Below are 25,232 nucleotides of genomic sequence, written 5' to 3'. Positions count from 1 at the left end.
GACAAACAGGTCGACCCACAGCCCAATCCAGAGTACGAGAAGTGGGTAGCCAAGGATAGTCAGGTGCTTAGCTACTTGTTTTCATCTCTGTCCAAGGAAATCTTTTCCCAGATGTCATCTGCATCTACCGCCGCGGAGCTCTGGGCTACGATCTAGGCACTGCATGCCTCGCAGTCCCGTGCGCGTGTGATCGCCACGCGCATGGCGCTCGCCACGGCATCTAAAGGAGCGTCAACCGTGGTGGAGTACTTCACAAAGATGAAGGGTCTCGCCGATGAGATGGCATCGGCGGGACGCAAGCTGGAGGACGAGGAGCTCGTCTCCTACATCCTCACCGGACTTGACATCGACTTCAACTATGTCGTCTCGGCAGTCGCAGCAAGAGTCAAGCCGATCACCGTGCCGGAGCTCTACGCACAGCTAGTCAGCTTCGAGCAACGCATGGAGATGCAAGGCGGGGGAGCTCCATCCTCGGGCAACATGGTGATGAAGAACGGTTGCTGGGGCGACAATGTCAACAACAGCCCTCGCAATGCCGTGGTGGAGGCGGCCGAGGCCGTTTCAGTGGTGGCCATAAGGGAGGCCGTGGCGGACCGGAGGTGGTCGCGGCGGCTTCTAATCTAGCGTATTTTGCTAGTTGTGTGGCAAAGAGGGACACACGGTGGTGCGTTATTTCAAGAGGTTTGACACCTCCTACACCGGCCCCTGGCAGAAGACAACGGCTTCAGCAACCTCCAACTACGGTGTGGACACCAACTGGTATATGGATACCGGTGCCACTGATCACATCACAGGGGAGCTCGAGAAGCTAACCATCCGTGACAAAGTACTCCGGCAATGAGCAAATGCATGCGACAAATGGAATAGGTATGGAGATTGGTTATGTTGGTCATAGCGTTTTGCATTCCCCATGTACCCATATTCATCTTAATAATGTGCTCCATGTTCCACAAGCAAGTAAAAGTCTTATCTCTGTAAATCGTTTAGCTTGTGACAATAATGCTTTTCTGGAATTTCATCCAAATCACTTTTCCCTCAAGGAACAGGGGACCAAGAGGACTCTCCTACGAGGCAGATGTGAAGGGGGCCTCTATCCCCTCAAGTCATCCTACAATAAGCAAGAGCTTGGTGCATCCAAGCCGTCGTCATCATTATGGCATGCTAGGCTAGGACATGCGTCTCCTGCCGTGGTGCAGCAAGTTCTGAGCCGCCATAATCTTCCTTTTGTTAGACACTCGAATAAAGCTAAAATTTGTGATGCATGTCAGCGGGGCAAGAGCCACCAGCTACCTTATCCTAAGTCAACTAGTGTTTCTACTAGTCCCGTGGATTTAGTCTTCTCTGATGTGTGGGGGCCGGCACCTACGTCGGTCGGCAAAAACAGCTATTATGTAAGCTTTATTGATGATTATTCAAAGTTTACTTGGATCTATCTATTGCGCCATAAATTAGAAGTATTCTCTTGTTTTCGTGATTTTCAAAACCTTGTCGAGCGACAATTTGGTCACAAGATCTTAAAGGTACAAACAGACTGGGGAGGTGAATATCAAACCTTGAATTCCTTTTTTAGGCACATAGGCATAGAACATCTTATTTCGTGTTCCCATGCACATCAACAAAATGGCTCCGCTGAACGCAAGCACAGGCACATTGTTGAGATAGGACTCTCTCTACTTGCTCATGCTGCCATGCCATTAAAATTTTGGGATGAAGTGTTTCTTACAACTGTATTTCTTATAAATCGCCTCCCTTCCAAAGTCATCCACAGTGACACACCTTACGAGCTCCTCCATGGTCACAAACCCGACTACTACTGTAACACCCCGGTGTTATGCAAGCATTTAGGCACTACAAATCATGCATATTGTGCATCATCAAGCATCCTAAGTATACATGCCTACTTATATAAATAATAACTAAAACCATGCTTCGAAACATATGAAACATCCTCGTAAAACATGAATGTTGCATACACTTGTTTAGAGTTGTTTTTGCCCTAATTATACTTGCTAGGTTAGTAAAACATGTTTGGCTATAATTGTAAATCATCTAGAATTATTTAGCATAATTTTTGGAGCAAAGTTTGTATTCAAACTTTTGACAAAATATGCATTTGAAATTTTTATTGAAAATGGTAAAAAATCCTCCCTATTTAGCTTTTGCTTCCCAATTCAAAATCTATGCAAAATTTTTAGTTGGTCCCTAAAACAAAGTTGTAAAGGATTAAATTCTAAGCAACTTTTATTTTTGGGCCATTTTCAAAAGAAGTCATTTTCTTGCTCAAAAGGGTACTTGAAAACTGATATTTGAAAATTCATTGAAAATAGAATTTGAAAAATTGTTTCTCTCTGTTAATGGGCCGCCGCCTCACTTCTGGCCCGCCAGCCGAAGCTGGCCCAACGATCCACCCTGCGCCGCGCCTTCGCCTCGGCCTAGCCCGCCTCGCGCGCTGGCTTCCTTCTTCCCCTGCGCGCGCGTACGTGTCTGACCACGTCAGGCATGCCGCGCCGCGTGGTGAGAGCATGCCGGCGACGCCGGCCGGGTGGCGTCCCGTGGCCCCCGCAAGCAAGCACGCCTCGCCGTTTTCAAGCCACCGTAGCTCCACTTCTCCCTGCACTCCTCATTTCCTCTCTCCCGCGCTGCGTCTCTGCCTCGCCCCGCACCGAGCTCTGCTCGCGCCGCCATCGCCACCGCAGCCTCACCGGCAAAATTGGTCGCCAGTGCACCACCATTGCCCGCAATCAAGCACACATCGCTCCGCCTCACTCCCCAGCACCCAGTGCTCGCTGCAGGAACACCATTTGAGCAAGGTATAGCGGCCTTACGCATTTTTGCCGCCGTCGGTCATGGCGCCGCCGTGCTTGGCTCGCCGTGGAAGGGCTTCCTCCGTCCCTTTTCCATCCCCTTGGGTAACCCGCTCGGGTTCGCCATCTTCTTGCGGACCCAGCGCTCACGCCTGTTTGCCCGGTTGTGGTCGGCAATGGCCATCGGCCCGCTGGCAGCAGCCGCACCGCCGTGGCGTCTGGAACGCCGGCGTGGCGTCTCGCCTCGGCCGAGCTGGGCCAGGTCGGTCTTGGGCCAAAGCCTTGGGCCAGGCCGTCGCCTTCCCCTCCGCTCGTTTGCGCAGGCTGAAAGCGGCCGTGGGCTAGTTGTTCCCACGGGCCGGCCCAGTAGTAATAGGAAAAATTGTTTTCGGTTTTTCTTTTATTATTTGGGAAGAGAAATATTTTGGAAAATGTTTGTGTACTCATTTTGGCTCCAAATTTATTGAAACAAATTTTGTTGTGTTCCTTGTCACCAGATCTACATGATAAAATTATTGCATGTTATTTTTGAGATACTTTTCTGTAGAGCTTTAATTAATTCATGATATTGCTGATATCTTGTAAAATGTGTAGTAAAACCTATATGTATCAGAAAAATATGCTTCCAAGTTTGTTACTCTTCTTGTGTAATGTACTTCCTAGGAAAAATATATGCCATGCATGTCCTGTAGAAAAATTGTGAGATGTAGTTCAAGTGCCTTTAATGACTGATTTTTGTTATTTTTGCTAGAGAGCAAAATTTGTATAAAACATGCATGTGATAATTTTGTATAGTGATTATTTACTGTTTAGAACCTAGGAAAAATACTAAATCTATTGTTTGACACTTTTCATAATACAAAGTATTCTCATGCTCACAATTAGGTACAAGCTTGTCATTTTTGTGTAGGCTATTCCACTTATCCAAATGCCATAAAATTCTGATGGTAGACTACTTAGGGTAGTACTAGGCTATGATAATTTTCTAAGATTTTTCTAAGCTATAAAAATAGATGTTGCTATTCAAACCTATTATTAATTAGGGTTTAATCAAATCAAATGTTGCTTTATGCATGATTAAGAAATTAGTGAAGCTTTGGTGTATCTTTGAAGCATTTAATGAGGTATGTTGACTTAGCATATTAGTAGTAGAAGAGAATGCAATAGATGACATGTGCTTGTAGTACATGTTCTTGGATGATGTTGACTACTTTGCATTCAAGCATATCCATTGTGTTCATCTTATCCGATGCACCTTTTGCATAAGCACTTACGCACATGCATCAAATAGGATCGCAAACCGAGAGCCCAGTCATCATACCCAAGGAGCCCGAGGAGCAGCTCGAGGTGCAGCCGTAGGAAGTGACCAAAGCAGACGAGGAGGACATTGAGGAACTTCCGGAGTGCCCCGATCACCGCCCGAGCTCTGCATTACGTTCAGGAGTTGTTTGCAACCGTTGCTGCATTATACCTTGTCTACCTTTGTTGTACTATATCCTTGTTACCCTAGTATCCGTAGTCGAGTCAATGCTTAGCTGGCTTAGACCGGTAGAAGTCGGGTGATTTTCTGTCACCTGCGAGCTATAGGTGGTTACCTAGATCTGCTTGGATAACTATGTAGTCATGGTATAACTAAGTGTTAATTTGAAGTTGAGACCGGACGGAGACTTACAGAGTTTTGGACTGTAGTGCTTTCCGTCTGTGTCGATTAAGGACCGACCGTTGTTGGGCCTCAGGTCATGTTGAACACATGCCTTATATTTAGCTAGCCAAATAAAGTACCTTTCGACCACGAAGCTAGGACATTATTCGGGCCGAGTAGATTGCCCGTAGCGCACTATGCCGGAGCAGGTGTGGTAGGACACGAGGGCACGATGATAAGACCAAAGAGCAGTCGGTCGGCCCCCAGGTACATGTGGTTCCTGGCAAACTCAAGATTCCTGGATAGTTGACTCGGTGACCGATACCTCACTTTAGCGGGTGAGTGAGGTTTGTGTAAGGAATAAATCACCAGCTAGTTAGGAATCGATTTGAATCGCCATCGCTCCTGGATAGTGAGCACTAGACTTGAGTGACTTCATCGTTGTAATATTGATGGAACACTTGGACAGTTATAATGAATATGACAATATGGAAGTTGTTAATGATCATTGGTTATCATTATTTGCTTAATCACATGCTTGCTCTAGTATAGGTGCAAATCTAGTCGACAGGTTAATAATAATTAACTTGATAATAATGCTTTTGGAAAGGTTCTTGAAATGCTAAAAATGCCTCTTTCTGCAATTGAGTCAGCTACCCTACTATAAAGCTCTTCATAATCATTGGTGTCACTTTATTTTCCGTTATGTCAGGTAAGTCTAGCTGAGTACCTTCTCGTACTCAGGATTTTATTCCCACTTGTTGTAGATGGGCAGATGTATTATGGCTACTGTATCAACTACCTTTATCCTGCGATGGGTGATGCTTAGGACCATGGGCATGGTCATTCCTTATATCTCGTCTGATGCTTTTGTTGGAGATGATCATTAGCTAGAACTGTATTTGAACTCTGTGTGAGTGTGTGTGATTTTGAACAAATGGCTTCCGCTACTTCTATTTGAACTCGTTTTGTAATAACTATGTTTAAACTCTGATGTATCTAAGATGTGAACTTTTATGTAATATGTGATGGTGACCGCTAAACTTATTACGATCTTGGTTGGTATGTGAGTTGGTTTGAAATCCTTTGAGATTTCATGGACTACCGGGTTATACGGGCTTAAGTTTGCTAAATCGTCTGCTCTAGCGGATGATTTTCTTACTTAATTTCGTATAATTGGTTGGTTCTGTTACAACTCCTTCCTTAGAATCTTTGGTTGTGCCTGCTGGCCCAACCTTCGTCCATACAACACCATGAAATTGCAATTCCGCTCTAAACGGTGTGTCTTCCTTGGCTACAGCAATTCACACAAGGGGTTTAAGTGTTTATATCCCTCTGTAGGTCGTGTGTATATTTCTCATGACATTGTGTTTGATGAGAATGTGTTTCCTTTCTCTAAACTCCATCCCAACGCCGATGCACGATTGCGAGCAGAAATTTCTCTTCTTCCTGAATCCCTCCTCAGTTCCACTTTTTTTGGGGATGCAAAATTGCATGATCGACATGTTACTAACTCCGTGCCTAACACTGTGTCAAGTTCTCCTGGTTGTCAGTTGGATGCAAGAACAAACTCGGCGAGAAACGGAACAAATCTAGCTTCGAACGGTGAAAAAATGGCGCCACCCGCTTGTTCTCACATGTTGAAAGGTCCTTGTTTGGTTTTGGTAATTGAATGACAACTAAGGTGGACTAATTGTGTTTATATGAGATACACAGGTGATTAGTCCATAGGTACATGTGTGTGAGCAACATATGCCATGGAGGTGAAAATGGCTTGGAGATGTTGCAAAGCTCACACATGTGATGATGAAGGAGCTTATTGCACATGAGACATGACATTAAGTCATGTGATCAAGGTGGAGAAGATCAAGACAAGACTTGGCTTGATGGACCGGTTACAAGCATGAAGGGCAAGTCAAAGGTTTTGGAGTGATGGACCGCGTGGCGGTGAAGCTTGAGCAAGACTTGGCGCCGATGGACGATGGCAACGCTGAAGAGCAAGTGAAGTCAAGATCAATGAACCAATATGATCACGTGATGATATGAAGTGGATCATATCATTGTTGATCGTATTGATGCATGTGTTGCATCGATGTTGGAGGAGATGGAATGGAATGCGCAAGGCAAAGGTATAACCTAGGGCATTTCATTTTACTAGTCATAGGAGTGTAGATAAGTTTATGACTGGGTTTAGGACAGATGACCGTACTATCAAGAGGAGCAAACTTGTTTACATATCGGTCATCTAGTGCCACTCGAGTGATCTAACTTTGCATCGTCGCTAGGATTGAGTGGCTAACCCTTTGGGAAATGATTGTGAAAAGCTAACACACATACACATGGTGGTGTACACTTGGTGGTGTTGGCACATTTACAAAGGAGATGGAGTTGGAGTTGATGTGGATCAACTTGGTGAAGAAAAGGAATGAGTCGCGCTGGTTAGAGAGTGACTCGACGTGTCCGATATGGTGATCAGACACGTCCGGTATTAACCAGCGAACTTAGCGATTGGACATTTCCGATCGCCACACCGGACATGTCCAGTGTGAATCTGCATGGTCGGCGTTCTATGAACGGTCGACCAGATGCTGGTAGCGTCCGATCAGACCTAGGTGCTTACTGGACTCGACCGAACGCAGTGGCTCAGCGTCCGGTCATGTCTGCTTCTACATCCGGTGTGAGCGTCCGGTCGAACATGTCAGAGAGCCATTGTGGCAATGGCTAGTTTGAATGGGACACGTGGTGGTCTGTGAGTGACTAGACACGTCCGGTATAGCGACCAGACGCGTCCGGTATGCACGTCCGGTGCTACGTCCGGTGCTGCGTCCGGTCAGCCCGAAAAACGCCCAGTGAAGGGGTAACGGCTAGTTTAGCCCATGGGGCTATAAATAGAAGTGGCCCTCGGCCATGTCTGGAGCTGAGCACCTTGGGGGACTTTGTGTCCATGCTTGAGAGTGCTTAGGAGCCCTCCATCTCACACATACTTGATAGTGATCATCCGATTATGTGAGTGAGCGATTCTAGTGCGATTGCATTGTGAGGTTGTATCGAGTGGCACTAGGTGATCGAGTTGCAAGCCGATGGTGCTTGTTACTCTTGGAGGTTGCCACCTCCTAGATGGCTTGGTGGTGGTCTTCGTCGAAGCCCGCAAGAAGCTTATGCGGCGCTCCGGAGAAGTGCTTGTGAGGGGTACTTGTGCTCACCCGTAGGAGCCGCGAAGAGCAACTTTAGTAAAGCGTGTCATTGAGCTACCCTCACTTCTAGGGTAGGTTCTTGTGGCGCCCAACGTGCGGGCTTGGCGGGTGATGCCAATTAGCCACCGAATCACCAAGTGAGCGGTCGACACAACAGGGACTAGCGTGTTGGCAAACACGTGAACCTCGGGAGAAAAATCATCATGTCAACCTTGTTCTTCCCATTGATTTGCATTCCCGTCACACAAGCTTGCGATTACTTTTATATGCATTGAGCCTGTGTTGTTGCTTTAATAATTAGTTAGCTTGTGTAGCTTGCTAATTATCTTCTTGCTTGTGTAGCATAGAAGTAGCTCCCTTGCATGGCTAATTTGGTTTGTGTAACCTTGTTAGTCACTTTGTTTAGTTTGTGTAGCTAAGTATTTGCGCTCTCTAATTCGGCATTGGTTGCCTTGTTATTGAGCATTGCTAGTGAGCTTAGTTAGCTTTGTGCTATTGCTTACTAGCATGTGTAGGAGCTCCCTTGTTGCTTAAAGTACTAGTGGCATAGGTTTGTGTGACCTTGCTCCTAGAATTGTTTAAGAGAGCTCTAGCTAGCCTGGCACCTTAGTTGCATAATTAGTATCTTTGCTAGGTGCTAGTGAACATATATAGAGAGGTGTAGTCTTGGCTAGACCGATTGTTTTAATTCCGCATTTATATCGGTTAGCCGACGTGTTTAATTTTAGAAAAGACTATTCACCCCCCTCTATTCTGCCATTTTGACCCTTTCAAGTGGTATCGGAGCCCGATCTCCCATTTGTGGTCTTCACCGACCTGAGAGGATGGCGTCTAATGGGCTAGATGTTCGTGAGGCACACATTTTTTATGGCACAAACTTTGCACTTTGGAAAAATCACATGCTTGATCATTTTCGGGCAAAGGGACCTAAATTTTGGTGGGTTGTCACAAGTGGTCTCACCCATGTCTTGAACCATAGAAATCTCACCAAAGCTCAAAGAGTTCTCTATGAATTTGATGCACATGCTTGTTGTTTTCTAATGAATGCTTTAAGCTTTGATTTGATAAAACAAGTAAACATCAAGGGAACCGCTCGTGAGATATGGGAGTCCATCAAGGAAACCTTCGATGATTCCTCCACATGGTATGATGGCAAATTCAAGAAGGAGGATGAGCCCAAGAAGGTGGTGCATGAGTGTGTTGAGCATAACCACAATTTGGTGATTGTGGAAGATTGCTCCACCTCATGATCAAGTGATGATGATGATGATCGATCTACTACAAGTTCACTTGACAAGGTTGATGATGCCACAAGTGTTGCAAGTGATGATGCTACCCCATGCACACTTGATGGTAATGATGGTTCATGCTCAAGCCATGATGAAGAGGCTACTACATGCTCTCCAACCACACCACATTGTCTCATGTCACAAGGTGACACTAAGGTATCAAATGATAATGTGGTTAATCATGTTGATTCATATGATGAGCTTGTTAGTAGACTTGCTAGCATGACCATGTCTTTAGAAAATGAGAAAGATAAAATAATAAAATTAGAAAATGAAAACTCATTTCTAAAGAACTCTTGTGAAGAACATAAGAAATTACTTAATGCTTATAAATCTTCACTCGATGAGCTAAATGTGAATCATGAGACACTACTTGCATCTCATGATGATTTATTAGAAAAGCATGCTTCTCTCATTAAAGTGTTTACAAAGAAACTTAAAAATAATGAGAGCTCATCACATGGGTCAAATGATAAATTACAAATTGTTGCTAACCCTTGTGATGTAGGCAAAAAGCATGTATCCACCTCTTGTGATGATCTATTAGATATGCCATGCTCTTCACATATAGATGCTTGTTCTACTTCTGTATCGCGTGAGACTAACATATTGAAGGAGAACGATGAGCTCAAAAATAAAGTGAAGAAATTGAGCAACAAGTTGGAGAGATGCTACAACTCTCAAGTCACCTTTGAGCATATGTTGAAGACTCAAAGAAACTTTGGTGACAAGAGTGGAGTCGGCTTCAACACTAGCAAAGTCAATCATCAAGAAAGCCGTAATGACACAAGTGGCATTGGCTTCAACAAGAGCAAGATCAAAGGCAAGAGATGGGGCAAGAGAAGATATGAAAGAGAAATGAAGAAGCAAGAACAAGAATAGCTTTCTCATCCGATGGGGCAGTAGATGACATGTGCTTGTAGTACATGTTCTTGGATGATGTTGACTACTTTGCATTCAAGCATATCCATTGTGTTCATCTCATCTGATGCACCTTTTGCATAAGCACTTACGCACATGCATCATACAGGATCACAAACCGAGAGCCCAGTCGTCATACCCAAGGAGCCTGAGGAGCAGCTCGAGGTGCAGCCGCAGGAAGTGATCGAAGCAGACGAGGAGGACGTTGAGGAACTTCCAGAGTGCCCCGATCATCGCCCAAGCTCCTTCGAGAGAGGCAAGCCCCGGAGCATTTTTCTCCCCGGTTTGCAATTATTAATTGAATGCTTTACTTTAATTGATGCATTATGTTCAGGAGTTGTTTGCAACCGTTGCTGTATTATACCTTGTCTACCTTTGTTATACTATATCCTTGTTACCCTAGTATCCGTAGTCGAGTCAATGCTTAGCTGGCTTAGACCGATAGAAGTCGGGTGATTTCCGGTCACCTACGAGCTATATGTGTTTACCTGGATCTGCTTAGATAACTATGTAGTCATGGTATAACTAAGTGTTAATTTGAAGTTGAGACCAGACGGAGACTTACAGAGTTTTGGACTGTAGTGCTTTCCGTCTATGTCAATTAAGGACCGACCGTTGTTGGGCCTCAGGTCATGTTGAACACATGCCTTACATTTAGCTGGTCGAATAAAGTACCTTTCGACCACAAAGCTGGGAGATTATTTGGGTCGAGTAGATTGCCCGTAGCGCACTGTGTCAGAGCAGGTGTGCTAGGACACGGGGGCACGATGATAAGACCAAAGAGCAGTCGGTTGGACCCTAGGTACATGTGGTTCCTGGCAAACTCGAGATTCCTGGATAGTTGACTCGATGACCGATACCTCACTTTAGCGGGTGAGTGAGGTTTGTGTAAGGAATAAATCACTAGCTAGTTAGGAATCGATTCGAATCGCCATCGCTCCTGGATAGTGAGCACTTGACTTGAGTGACTTCATCGTTGTAATGTTGATGGAACACTTGGATAGTTATAATGAATATGACAATATGGAAGTTGTTAATGATCATTGGTTATCATTATTTGCTTAATCACATGCTTGCTCTAGTATAGGTGCAAATCTAGTCGACAGGTTAATAATAATTAACTTGACAATAATGCTTTTGGAAAGGTTCTTGAAATGCTAAAAATGCCTCTTTCTGCAATTGAGTCAGCTACCCTACTATAAAGCCCTTCATAATCCTTGGTGTCACTTTATTTTCCATTATGTCAGGTAAGTCTAGCTGAGTACCTTCTCGTACTCAGGGTTTTATTCCTACTTGTTGCAGATGGGCAGATGTATTACAGCTACTGTATCAACTACCTTTATCCTGCGATAGGTGATGCTTAGGACCATGGGCATGGTCATTCCTTACATCTCGTTTGATGCTTTTGTTGGAGATGATCATTAGCTAGAATTGTATTTGAACTCCGTGTGAGTGTGTGTGGTTTTGAACAAATGGCTTCCGCTACTTCTATTTGAACTTATTTTGTAATAACTATGTTTAAACTCTGATGTATCTAAGATGCGAACTTTTATGTAATATGTGATGGTGACCGCTAAACTTATTATGATCTTGGTTGGTATGTGAGTTGGTTTGAAACTTTGTAATTTCATGGACTACCGGGTTATATGGGCTTAAGTTTACTAAATCATCTGCTCTAGCGGATGATTTTCTTACTTAATTTCATATAATTGGTCGGTTCTGTTACAGCTGGCATTAGAGCCAAGTTTAGCGTGTCACTATTCATAAGTGTATTTAAAACAAAAAGGCATTTGAAAAACGTGATTTCTAAACTAAAAAGTGTGCCAGTGGTCATATCCTTTATGCCCAGTTAAGGACTCTAGGTGGCTTAATTAAGTACTGACTTGGGGTTCTTGCATCATATTTCTTTTTCGTCGCTCATACGACATGCTATTGTATGAGTGCCACTTGTTTGAGTGGTAATGTATGGATCATTTGCCTCTACGCCTCGGTAAGTGTGAGTTGTGAGAGCATGATCGGATACACCGCCAATCTAGGGTGAATGCTTATATGATGCTGGAGTAATTACATGTTCTATGCATGTTTTACAAAGGTATCTCATGTGTGGGTATTCCGTCTATTGAGGCGATGCCGTCAATAGAACGATGGTTCGGGTAGTTACTACCGTTGTACACGTATCTGGGGATTCATATAGAGCGTGTAGATAAAATTTACTGCTTTTATGCATTCATTGGGAATTGGGCTGAAATGAATCTTCTGCAGGTACATAACAATGTTATCATGTAGAACGTATTAGATACGTATTTGAGAGATCGTTTGTATGCCACTAAATTCATCGCTAGAAATTATTTATTTCATAAGTTTGTGAGAACGTACGGCACGTACATACATCATATTACTTATGCATTTCATTCATGTCACGCATTCCTTCCCTTATAAATTGATTGTCTCATTTTGATAAAAGTTGTATCACCTAAAATATGTTCACATAGAGTAATAAAAGAACTTTTGCTACAGATGGCCCACACGAAGTAGACTGCCCGTAAGTCCACCGGAGGAAGAGCACCTCGATGTCTGTTGGCCCTGAGGGAGCACCGCACCACAGACACCTTCTTGAGCAAGTTTGGCATGCTGACCTTGCTTTGGAGAGTGCTCCATGATGTGGGGTACCCAGAGGGTCAAGAGTCGGTGTACTCTTGGAATGAGAGCCAGTTAGCAGAGGATGGACTTACAGTGGTAGAGATCATAGTTCCTGCTCTTGGTGATGCTTCAGAATAGGATGGTTGGCACTTGGAGTTTGAGGGTCACACTCCTGTTGAGGGTGCAGAGGGAGCAGCTTTTCATGTCATCAGGGACATCATGAGCAGATTTCCTAGTGAGGTTGCAGCAGCTCTAGCTGGCACCTTTCCTAGGGATGATCCTCGTGATGCTATTTGGGTTCAGCCTCAGGGAAGTGCCTTGGTCAGAGGTCCAGCTGAGGGACAGGCGAGCGACAACCATGCTATGAGTGCTATGTTCGCCGCCATCAGAGCGTCTGAGGGTCTTGAGAGTACCTACTGGACTTTGACTGGCTTATGTAGTCATGATAAGCTCAAGGTAAGAAAGCAAAAGAAGAAGCAGGCACGTGCTATAGCTAGTTTGTAGGAGCAGTTGGCTGATATGAGCTTACAGCGGGACCAGGCAGTAGAGAGAGGTGATAGAGCTATGCAGTGGGTGCATACATTGACTTAGGCCAACAACAATGCAGACTGCATGATTGGACAGTTGGTTTAGGAAAGGAATAAAGCCTGGGACGAGAGAAACCTTCTACTGTAGAGGGTCGATGAGCTAGAGGAGTACAACATCAACCTGCACAAGGAGTTTCACGTGCTCTACAATGGGGTTGGCCCATATGCTCCTCCAGACGCCGCTGGTATGGACATCGACGATGAGGACGAGCCTATAGTTTCACCTGGGGGCGATGGTGACGTCTCCAACCCTGACAACGGCCCCGAGGAGTAGGCTAGTTGCCTTGCGCTAGTGTTTAGGTCCTGTCGTGATGACCTTTCTTTTGTTGGCATGTAATCTAATGTATCTTGCTTCAAACTTATGAGATTTGGCATGTGATTGGAACTTGGCTAGTAATGCGATATCTGAACGCATAAAAGTCCAGTGTATGTATGCTGGCAATTTGGTTGTATGGACGTGATGTTTGCTTTTGAAGTAATTTAATTAGTGATGTTGTTTTAATTGGGATGTGATTATTGTGCCTCTGTTTTATTGTATGAATTTATTCTCTCCAGTAAATTTAGTTTGGCATAATTTTTCATTCACTCACAATTATTACAGCTTCACTCAAGCATTACTTGTTGCTAAAATATGCAGATGACAAATACTCGCCGTACCATGTATGAGGTCGCTGAGACCGGTGCTAACGGTGAGGGGGCCGGTGGTGGTGGTGGAAACCACGGCAACAACAATGAGCCCCCCCATGAACCGCATTTGCCACCTCCTCCCCCGTTTACCCCAGAGGTGTTCCTCGCATAGTTGCTTGGGAGTCAGCGCAACACGGAACAATCCCAGAAGAACATGGAGGATTTTCTGCGTACCATCGCCAACAATGTTTAGCGCGGTAACAATCAGGGTGGTGGTATTGGGGTGAATCAGTATAGCAGCTTCAAAGATTTTATGGACACCAGGCCACCAATATTCAAGGAAGAAACAGACCCACTTGATGCTGAAGAATGGATCAACACTATGGAAGATAAATTCCGTGTGTTGAGGATGACTGAGGTATTAAAAGCTAAGTATGCTGCACATCAGTTGCAAGGACCGGCGGGAATGTGGTGGAAGCACCATCGCACCACCTTCCCTCCAAATGCTCAGATTACGTGGAGAGAGTTCGCTAAGGCCTTCCATGGAGTTTATATTCCACCTGGGCTGACCGAGATAAAGTTGGGAGAGTTCTTGGCGTTGAATCAGGGCACCAAGACTGTGACGCAATATTTGCATGCTTTCAATAACTTATGTCGTTATGCTCCCGACATGGTTGACACTAATGCTAAGAGAATCGCCAGTTTCAAGAGAGGACTCAATCCAAAGATGATGAAGCATGTGGGTACCAACACCCGCGCCAGATTCAATGACTTCATCAGTGATTGTCTGAAGCAGGAAAAGAACAACAACACCAACACCACAGCCAAAACTCGCAAGAGAGCCCTAGAAGCTGGTCCGTCCCAAGCAAGAGCACCTATGGGAGGTCGTCCTCCCTATCGTTAGTCTGCACCTGGCGCTAGGTTCAGGCCACCACAGCAGAGAGGTTAGAATTTTTGGAGACCCCAGAAGCCTTACAAGATGGTAGTACAGTCTAACAAGGCAGCCACAACTGTAGTACAGGGCAGTTCCAAGGGAGCTGTGGGATCTGCTAGTATAGTGAGGGGACCCTGCTACAATTGTGACCAACCCGGCCACTTCTCAAGGTTCTATCCTTATCCGCCCAAGAAGAAGCAGACCTATCCTGCTAGGGTGCATAGTATAACTGTGGATGAGATTCCTGAGGGAGAGCCCATAACCGCTGGTAAGTTTTCTGTCAACCAAAACCCTACAGTTGTTCTATTTGATTCTAGTTCATTGCATTCTTTTATGAGTCAAGCATTTGTATAGAAACATGAACAACTATACACAGAATTGGGTTATGGTTACCGTATAAGTTCAGCAGGGGCTGATGTTTTGACCAATCGGATGGTTCGAGGGGCAACCCTTGAATTAGGTAGCAGAAAGTTTTGAGTGAACTTGATAGTTATGCCTGGACTAGTTCTGGATGTCATTATAGGGATGAATTGGATGAAGGATTGGGGAGCAGTTATAGATACTAGAAGTCGGGTACTTACCCTTAAGGATACCCTGGGTGAGGGTACTTTCCAAGTACCATTGCCTCAGAGAACAAACCTTATAAGTGTGACATGTGCTACTAAAGTTATTCCTATTCATCAGATTCTGATAGTGTGTGAGTTTCCGGATGTATTCCTGGATGAGCTACCTGGTCTTCCGCCAGATAGGGATATTGAGTTTAGAATTGAGTTAATCCCCGGAACAGCTCCAATTTCAAGGAGACCCTATCGGATGCCTCCAGATGAATTAGTTGAGCTAAAGAAGCAACTAGAAGAGTTATCAAAAGGGGGGTTTATTTGGCCAAGCAAGTCTGAATGGGGATGTCCCACCTTGTTTGTGAAGAAGAAGAAAGAGGGCACGTTGAGAATGTGCGTGGATTACAGGCCACTTAACATTGTAACCATCAAGAATAAGTATCCCTTACCTCATATTGATGTTTTGTTTGACCAGTTAGCCAAGGCTAAGGTGTTCTCAAAGATAGATTTGAGATCCGGTTATCATCAGATCAAGATTAGGCCACAAGATATACCGAAAACCACATTTTCCCCCAGATATGGGTTGTATGAGTATCTTGTCATGTCCTTTGGCTTGACAAATGCTCCTGCATACTTTATGTTTTTGATGAATACAGTTTTCATGCCAGAATTGGATAAGTTCATGGTTGTGTTCATTGATGACATTCTGGTGTACTCTGAGAACAAGAAGGATCATGAAGAACATCTGAGAATTATCTTGACCAGACTTAGAGATCATAAGTTGTATGCTAAGTTTAGCAAATGCGAATTTTGGTTGAAGAAAGTTCCTTTCCTTGGTCACATTCTATCGGAAAATAGAGTTTCAGTCGATCCAAGTAAGGTGCAAGAGGTTATGGATTGGAAGGCACCGACCATAGTTCCTGAGATTAGAAGTTTCTAAGGATTAGCTGGTTACTACCGTCGTTTTATACCAAACTTCTCAAAGATTATCAAGCCAATAACAAGTCTGCTACAGAAAGATCACAAGTTCGTGTGGACATAATAGTGTGAAGCAGCTTTCCACACCTTGTGGAAACTGTTGACCACTGCTCCTATTCTAGCACAACCAGATATCGAGAAATCATTTGATGTGTTTTGCAATGCATCGAAAACTAGATTGGGCTATGTTCTTATGCAAGAAGGGAGAGTCATTGCTTATGCCTCATGTCAATTGAGAAAGCACGAGGTCAACTATCTGACACATGATCTTGAACTTGCTGCAGTTATGCATACCCTAAAAATTTAGAGATATTATCTACTTGGTAATATGTGCAATATTTTCACAGATCACAAGAGTCTCAAGTACATCTTTACCCAACCAGAGCTGAATATGAGATAGCGAAGATGGTTGGAATTGATCAAAGATTACAACTTGAATGTGCAATATCATCCTAGAAAGGCCAATGTAGTGGCAGACGCTTTGAGTAGAAAGTCACATTGCTTGAATGTGCAACCATTACTTGAAGATGGGTTCGATATGATGCATCCTGCTGTGTTACATAGTATTCAGATTAGTTGTTCTTTGGAGAGTAAGATAATAGAAGGCTAGAAAATAGACAAGGGAATATTCCACATCAAAGAGAAAATAAAAGAAAAGCCGTCTAAGCACTTTAAAGTGGATGAACATGGCGTGTTGTGGTTTGACGACCGTCTTGTGGTTCCCAAGGATCGAGAGCTTAGGAATAAACTCATGGATGAAGCTCACCTTTCTAAGCTATCTATCCATCCGGGAAGTAGTAAGATGTATCAAGAACTGAGACCTCGTTATTGGTGGACCAAAATGAAGAAAGAAGTTACAGCCTATGTTGCCAGATGTGACACGTGTTGTAGAGTGAAAGCTATTCATATGAAACCTACCGGTTTGTTGCAACCTTTGTCCGTACCTAGTTGGAAGTGGGATGATATAAGTATAGATTTTATCTCGGGTTTACCCACTACTCAAAAGGGACATGATTCGATTTGGGTGATTGTGGACCGTCTTACCAAGACCGCTCATTTCTTACCTATCAAGACAAATTATCGACCACCTCAATATGCCGAGAAGTATATTGCAGAAATTGTGAGGTTGCATGATATACCAAAGACTATAGTATCTGATAGAGTGCCATAGTTCATGGCTCACTTTTGGGAACATTTACATAAAGGCTTGGGAACTAGTTTGATTCATAGTACCACTTATCATCCTCAGATAGATGGTTAGACTGAATGAGTGAATGCTGTTCTGGAGGATATGTTAAGAGCCTATGTGTTGTCTTCTAGGGGATCATGGGAGTCATGGTTACCATTAGCTGAGTTTGCTTACAATAATAGTTATCAAGAAAGCATCAAGATGGCTCCATTCGAAGCTTTGTATGGCAGAAAATGTAGAACACCATTAAATTAGGTCGAGCCAGGGGATAGAAGGTATTATGGCATTAACTTTGTAGAAGAGGCCAAGAAGAAAGTTCATATTATTCAACAAAATATGAAGGTGGCCCAATCGCGTCAGAAAAGTTATGTAGACAGAAGGAGACCCCTTGTGTTTGAAGTTGGTGACTATGTTTATCTGAAGGTCACGCCAATGAAGAAGAAACGGTTTGGAGTCCGAAGAAAGCTTACCGCTAGATTCGTAGGACCATACAAGATCTTGGAAAGAAGAGGTCCAGTAGCTTATAAGTTAGAGTTACCTGAGACCATGAGTACCGTCTTCCCAGTTTTCCATGTATCGCATCTCAAGAAGTGTTTGCATGTTCCGGAGGAAAGAATAGAACCTCGGGGCATCCAACTCAAATCAGATTTGGTGTATCGTGAGCAACCAGTCTGTGTGTTAGACACTAAAGAACATGCTACTCAGAATAGTGTGGTGAAAACATACAAAATACAGTGGAATCATCATGATGAGGGAGATGCAACTTGGGAAACGGAAGAATATCTACAAAAAGCTTATGAAGATTTTTATAACAAATGGTTCGTAACCCAAATCTCGGGACGAGATTTTTATAAGGGGAGGGCTGTAACACCCTGGTGTTATGCAAGCATTTAGGCACTGCAAATCATGCATATTGTGCATCATCAAGCATCCTAAGTATACATGCCTAATTATGTAAATAATAACTAAAACCATGCTTCGAAACATATGAAACATGCTCGTGAAATATGAATGTTGCATACACTTGTTTAGAGTTGTTTTCGCCCTAATTATGCTTGCTAGGTTAGTAAAACATGTTTGGCTATAATTGTAAATCATCTAAAATTATTTAGCACAATTTTTGGAGCAAAGTTTGTATTCAAACTTTTGACAAAATATGCATTTGAAATTTTTATTGAAAATGGTCAAAAATCCCCCCTATTTAGCTTTTGCTTCCCAATTCAAAATCTATGCAAAATTTTTAGTTGGTCCCTAAAACAAAATTATAGAGGATTAAATTCTAAGCAACTTTTATTTTTGGGCCATTTTCAAAAGAAGTCATTTTCTTGCTCAAAAGGGTACTTGAAAACTGATATTTGAAAATTCATTGAAAATAGAATTTGAAAAATTGTTTCTCTCTGTTAACGGGCCGCCGCCTCACTTCTGGCCCGCCAGCCGGAGCCGGCCCAACAATCCACCCTGCGCCGCGCCTTCGCCTCAGCCTAGCTCGCCTCGCGCGCTGGCTTCCTTCTTCCCTCGTGCGCGCGTACGCGTCCGACCGCGTCAGGCACGCCGCGCCGCAAGCAAGCGTGCCTCGCCGTTTTCAAGCCACCACAGCTCTGCTTCTCCCTGCACTCCTCATTTCCTCTCTCCCACGCTGCGTCTCTGCCTCGCCCGGCACCGAGCTTTGCTCGCGCCGCCATCGCCACCGTAGCCCCACCGGCAAAATTGGCCACTAGTGCTCCACCATTGCCCGCAATCAAGCACACATCACTTTGCCTCACTCCTTGGCACCCGGTGCTCGCTACAGGAACGCCATTTGAGCAAGGTATAGTGGCCTTACGCGTTTTTGCCACCGTCGGTCATGGCGCCGCCGCGCTTGGCTCGCCATGGAAGGGCTTCCTCCGTCCCTTTTCCATCCCCTTGGGTAACCCGCTCGGGTTCACCATCTTCTTGTGGACCCAGCGCTCACGCCTATTTGCCCGGTCATGGTCGGCAACGGCCGCCAGCCCGTTGGCAGTAGCCGCACCGTCGTGGCATCTAGAATGCCGGCGTGGCATAGCGTGGAGTGGCGTCTTGCCTCGGCCGAGCTGGGCCAGGTCGGCCTTAGGCCGGAGCCTCGGGCTAGGCCATCGCCTTCCCCTCCGCTCGTTTGCGCAGGCCGAAAGCGGCTGTGGGCCAGTTGTTCCCACGGGTCGGCCCAGTAGTAATAGGAAAAATTATTTTCGATTTTTCTTTTATTATTTAGGAAGAGAAATACTTTGGAAAATGTTTGTGTACTCATTTTGGCTCCAAATTTGTTGAAACAAATTTTGTTGTGTTCCTTGTCACCAGATCTACATGATAAAATTATTGTATGTCATTTTTGAGATACTTTTCTATAAAGCTTTAATTAATTCTTGATATTGCTGATATCTTGTAAAATATGTAGTAAAACCGATATGTATCAGAAAAATATGCTTCCAAGTTTGTTACTCTTCTTGTGTAATGTACTTCCTAGGAAAAATATATGCCATGCATGTCCTGTAGAAAAATTGTGAGATGTAGTTCAAGTGCCTTTAATGGCTAATTTTTGTTATTTTTGCTAGAGAGCAAAATTTGTATAAAACATGCATGTGATCATTTTTGTACAGTGATTATTTACTATTTAGAACCTAGGAAAAATACTAAATCTATTGTTTAACACTTTTCATAATACAAAGTATTTTTATGCTCACAATTAGGTACAAGCTTGTCATTTTTGTGTAGGCTATTCCACTTATCCAAATGCCATAAATTCTGATGGTAGACTACTTAGGGTAGTACTGGGCTATGATAATTTTCTAAGATTTTTCTAAGCTATAAAAATAGATATTGCTATTCAAACCTATTATTAATTAGGGTTTAATCAAATCAAATGTTGCTTTATGCATGATTAAGAAATTAGTGAAGCTTTGGTGTATCTTTGAAGCATTTAATGAGGTATGTTGACTTATCATATTAGTAGTAGAAGAGAATGCAGTAGATGACATGTGCTTGTAGTACATGTTCTTGGATGATGTTGACTACTTTGCATTCAAGCATATCCATTGTGTTCATCTCATCCGATGCACCTTTTGCATAAGCACTTACGCACATGCATCATACAGGATCACAAACCGAGAGCCCAGTCATCATACTCGAGGAGCCCGAGGAGCAGCTCGAGGTGCAGCCGTAGGAAGTGACCGAAGCAGACGAGGAGGACATTGAGGAACTTCCAGAGTGCCTCGATCACCGCCCGAGCTCCTTTGAGAGAGGCAAGCCCTAGAGCATTTTCTCCCTGGTTTGTAATTATTAATTAAATGCTTTACTTTAATTGATGCATTATGTTCAGGAGTTGTTTGCAGCCGTTGCTGCATTATACCTTGTCTACCTTTGTTATACTATATTCTTGTTACCCTGGTATCCGCAGTCGAGTCAATGCTTAGCTGGCTTAGATCGGTAGAAGTCAGGTGATTTCCTGTCACCTGCGAGCTATAGGTGGTTACCTGGATCTGCTTGGATAACTTTGTAGTCATGGTATAACTAAGTGTTAATTTGAAGTTGAGACCGGATAGAGACTTACAGAGTTTTGGACTGTAGTGCTTTCCGTCTGTGTCAATTAAGGACCGACCATTGTTGGGCCTCAGGTCATGTTGAATGCATGCCTTACATTTAGCTAGCCGAATAAAGTACCTTTCAACCACAAAGCTGGGAGATTATTCGGGCCGAGTAGATTGCCCGCAGTGCACTATGCCAGAGCAAGTGTGGTAGGACATGGGGGCATGATGATAAGACCAAAGAGTAGTCAGTCGGCCCCTAGGTACATGTGGTTCCTGGTAAACTAAAGATTCCTGGATAGTTGACTCGGTGACCGATACCTCACTTTAGCGGGTGAGTGAGGTTTGTGTAAGGAATAAATCACCAGCTGGTTAGGAATCGATTCGAATCGCCATCGCTCCTGGATAGTGAGCACTTGACTTGAGTGACTTCATCGTAGTAATGTTGATGAAACACTTGGACAGTTATAATGAATATGACAATATGGAAGTTGTTAATGATCATTGGTTATCATTATTTGCTTAATCACATGCTTGCTCTAGTATAGGTGCAAATCTAGTCGATAGGTTAATAATAATTAACTTGACAATAATGCTTTTGGAAAGGTTCTTGAAATGCTAAAAATGCCTCTTTCTGCAATTGAGTCAGCTACCCTGCTATAAAGCCCTTCATAATCCTTGGTGTCACTTTATTTTCGGTTATGTCGGGTAAGTCTAGCTGAATACCTTCTCGTACTTAGGGTTTTATTCTCACTTGTTGTAGATGGGCAGATGTATTACGGCTACTATATCAACTGCCTTTATCCTACGATGGGTGATGCTTAGGACCATGGGCATAGTCATTCTTTACGTCTCGTCTGATGCTTTTGTTGGAGATGATCATTAGCTGGCACTGTATTTGAACTCCGTGTGAGTGTGTGTGGTTTTGAATAAATGGCTTCCGCTACTTCTATTTGAACTCATTTTGTAATAACTATGTTTAAACTCTGATGTATCTGAGATGCAAACTTTTATGTAATATATGATGGTGACCGCTAAACTTATTACGATCTTAGTTGGTATGTGAGTTGGTTTGAAATCCTTTGTGATTTCATGGACTACCGGGTTATACGGGCTTAAGTTTGCTAAATCGTCTGCTCTGATGGATGATTTTCTTACTTAATTTCGTATAATTGGTCGGTTCTGTTACAACTCCTTCCTCAGAATCTTTGGTTGCGCCTACTGGCCCAACCTTCGTCCATACAACACCATGAAATTGCAATTCCGCTCTAAACGGTGTGTCTTCCTTGGCTACAGCAATTCACACAAGGGGTTTAAGTGTTTATATCCCTTTGTAGGTCGTGTGTATATTTCTCGTGACATTGTGTTTGATGAGAATGTGTTTCCCTTCTCTGAACTCCATCCCAACGCCGATGCACGATTGAGAGCGGAAATTTCTCTTCTTCCTAAATCCCTCCTCAGTTCCACTTTTTTTGGGGATGCAAAATTGCATGATCGACATGTTACTAACTTCGTGCCTAATACTGTGTCAAGTTCTCCTAGTTGTCAGTTGGATGCAGGAACAAACTCGGTGAGAAACGGAACAAATCTAGCTTCGAACAGTGAAAAAACGATGAGATGGTGCATGATGGTAGCTACGTCTGAGGAACCCTCCACTGTTAGTGAAGCTCTCCAAGATGAAAATTGGATTACAGCCATGGACAGTGAGTACCAAGCACTTCGTCGCAACAAGACTTGGCATTTGGTTCATCCACCACACGACAAAAATATAATTGACTGCAAATGGGTCTATAAAGTGAAGCGACGAGCAGATGGATCCATTGATCGTTACAAGGCAAGACTTGTTGCTAAAGGTTACAAGCAGAGGTATGGAATTGATTATGAAGATACTTTTAGTCCTGTTGTCAAGGCGGCAACCATACGTCTTATTTTGTTCATAGTTGTTTCAAAGGGGTGGACTCTCAGGCAACTTGATGTTCAGAATGCATTTTTGCGTGGAGTTCTTGAAGAGGAAGTATACATGCGTCAACCCCCTAGATGTGTTGACAACGATCGGTCGAATTGGGTGTGTAAACTTGATAAAGCACTCTACGGTCTCAAACAAGCACCTCATGCCTGGTATGCTCGGTTGTGTGGCAAGCTTGAAACTCTGGGATTTGTTCCATCCAAGGCAGATGCATCTTTATTTTATTATCAAAAAGGTCGGCATACTATCTTTGTTTTGGTTTATGTTGATGACATAATTGTGGCTAGCTCGTCCAAAGATGCTACTGATGCTTTGCTCCGAGATTTGGAACGGGACTTTGCACTCAAGGATCTAGGTGATCTTCATTACTTCTTGGGCATCGTAGTCAAGAGATCAAGGGACGGTCTCCTATTGTCTCAACAATGCTATGCTACTGATGTTGTCAAGAGAGCTGGTATGGGCAAGTGCAAACCGATCAACACTCCTCTTGCTAGCTCTGAAAAGTTAAGCGCTACAGATGGTGTGAAGCTAGGCCCTGATGATGCGACAAGATTCAAGAGTGTAGTGGGGGCTTTGCAATACCTGACGCTAACCAGACCTGACATTTCTTTCTCGGTGAACAAAGTGTGCCAATTTTTGCATCAACCGACTACGGTGCACTGGAGCGCTGTTAAGCGCATTCTACGGTATGTCCAAGGGACTTTGAACCTGGGTCTTAAGGTTCGGCCTTCTCAGTCCATGATGGTGAGTGCCTTCAGTGATGCCGACTGGGTAGGATGCCCTGATGACCGACGTTCAACAGGTGGGTTTGCAGTTTTTCTCGGGTGCAATCTCGTCTCATGGTGTGCCAAGAAGCAGCCCACCGTTTCTAGGTCCAGTACTAAAGCCGAATACAAAGTGTTAGCCAATGCCATTGCAGAGGTGATGTGGATTCAGAAGTTACTTGATGAACTTGGGGTTCAACATCCTCGTGCAGCTCGGTTATGGTGTGATAATATTGGAGCTAAGTATTTATCTGCTAATCCAGTTTTTTATGCTCGCGCTAAACATATTGAGATTGATTTTCATTTCGTCCGAGAAAGGGTTGCTCAAAAACTTTTAGAGATCTGTTTTATTAATTCTACTGATCAGCTAGCTGATGGCTTTACAAAGCCTCTTGTTGTAGCTAAAGTAGAAGAGTTTAGGAACAATCTCAACCTAGTGGCCAGTTGAGATTGAGTGGGGGTGTAAAAATGTATGTGGCTAGGTTCATTGTAACACGGTGCAATCCTCAGGTTGTTGAGTAGGCACCGGTGGTTGTGCATGTGAGCATGCATAGATAGAGATCTCAGGTATAGTTTGTTGTAATTCTACTGTGATGTACAAGGCCACACAGGGGGCTTTTCCCTGCCTATATAACACGTAACTAAGAGCCCAAGAAGAGCATCTTGTTCCTTCATTTTTTACAGACACGACGGCTGGGGGGGGGGGGGGGGCTGACCCTCCTCCTCCCTTTCCACCTTTTGATGCCCCAAGGGGGCACATCATGATGACCATCTCCTCCTTTTAAGGTTTTACGCTGTCGGCAGTCGCCACGCAGGCTCGGCTCGGCTTGGTTAGGACAGATCTCGTTGTATAGTTGTGCCATGCCCCGGCAGACGGGGCAGTGACACTGATGCATCAGTGCCGCGTGTCGGTGAGGCCTAGCACATACACGTCCACCAGGGTACGTGAACAATGGTGGTCTCGTGGATTCCTTGCGTACAAAAGCCGCTTACGCTGAAATTTGGCTTATGCTGATGCATATGCTGAAATATTGTGAAAGAAAAATATTGGCCCCGTTCGGCTTACCTTATATTCTAGTTTATTCGGCTTCTTTTTTAGCCGGAATATTATTTTTCTCTCATAATAATTCGGTTGAAATAGTGTTTTTCATCTAATTTTAACCAAGCGAGGGGCCAATTGTTTTATGACGTTAAAGTAGTACTGAATAAGCCGCAAAGAGGCTCGGCCCTCGTTGGCTGGGCCGTTGCGAGCGAGACGCATGTGCACATCGGCGTCGATGTGCAGCGCTCAGGAGCACCACCGCTGGGCGCTGGGTAGTGGCGGCATGAAACGGCCTACCACGTTCCCCGGTTCCCGTATGACCACGCCACACCGCTTTATTGCGTTGAGGTGGACGGCGCACCAGACCAAAGTTGCTACCGGACCGGCGTTGGTTCCCTGTCTGGCACGGAGACGAAACAGGCCGTCAGAGCCGGTGGTGTGATGTGGTGTGGCGTGGCCGTGTGGCCGTGGGGGTGTGCAGTGTGCGCGCCGTGCGCGCGAGACGGCCTGACTCGTGCCAGAGCGCGCTCGCGCGCGCGCCAGAGCGCGGAGAGAAGGCGGG

General features: G+C 44.3%; 1 non-coding gene across 1 annotated transcript; it reads left to right on the top strand.

Annotated features, from left to right (window-relative positions):
• The first annotated feature begins 297 nt into the window (after positions 1 to 297).
• Positions 298 to 436, top strand: LOC136455758 (small nucleolar RNA Z247). The gene has a single exon (XR_010759230.1). It is a non-coding gene; the product is annotated as a small nucleolar RNA Z247 (small nucleolar RNA).
• Positions 437 to 25,232: the final 24,796 nt, after the last annotated feature.

The sequence above is a fragment of the Miscanthus floridulus genome, chromosome 5, assembly GCF_019320115.1.
Source record: "Miscanthus floridulus cultivar M001 chromosome 5, ASM1932011v1, whole genome shotgun sequence".
Lineage (NCBI taxonomy): Eukaryota > Viridiplantae > Streptophyta > Magnoliopsida > Poales > Poaceae > Miscanthus > Miscanthus floridulus.
This window is presented reverse-complemented; position numbering and strand designations above follow the sequence as displayed.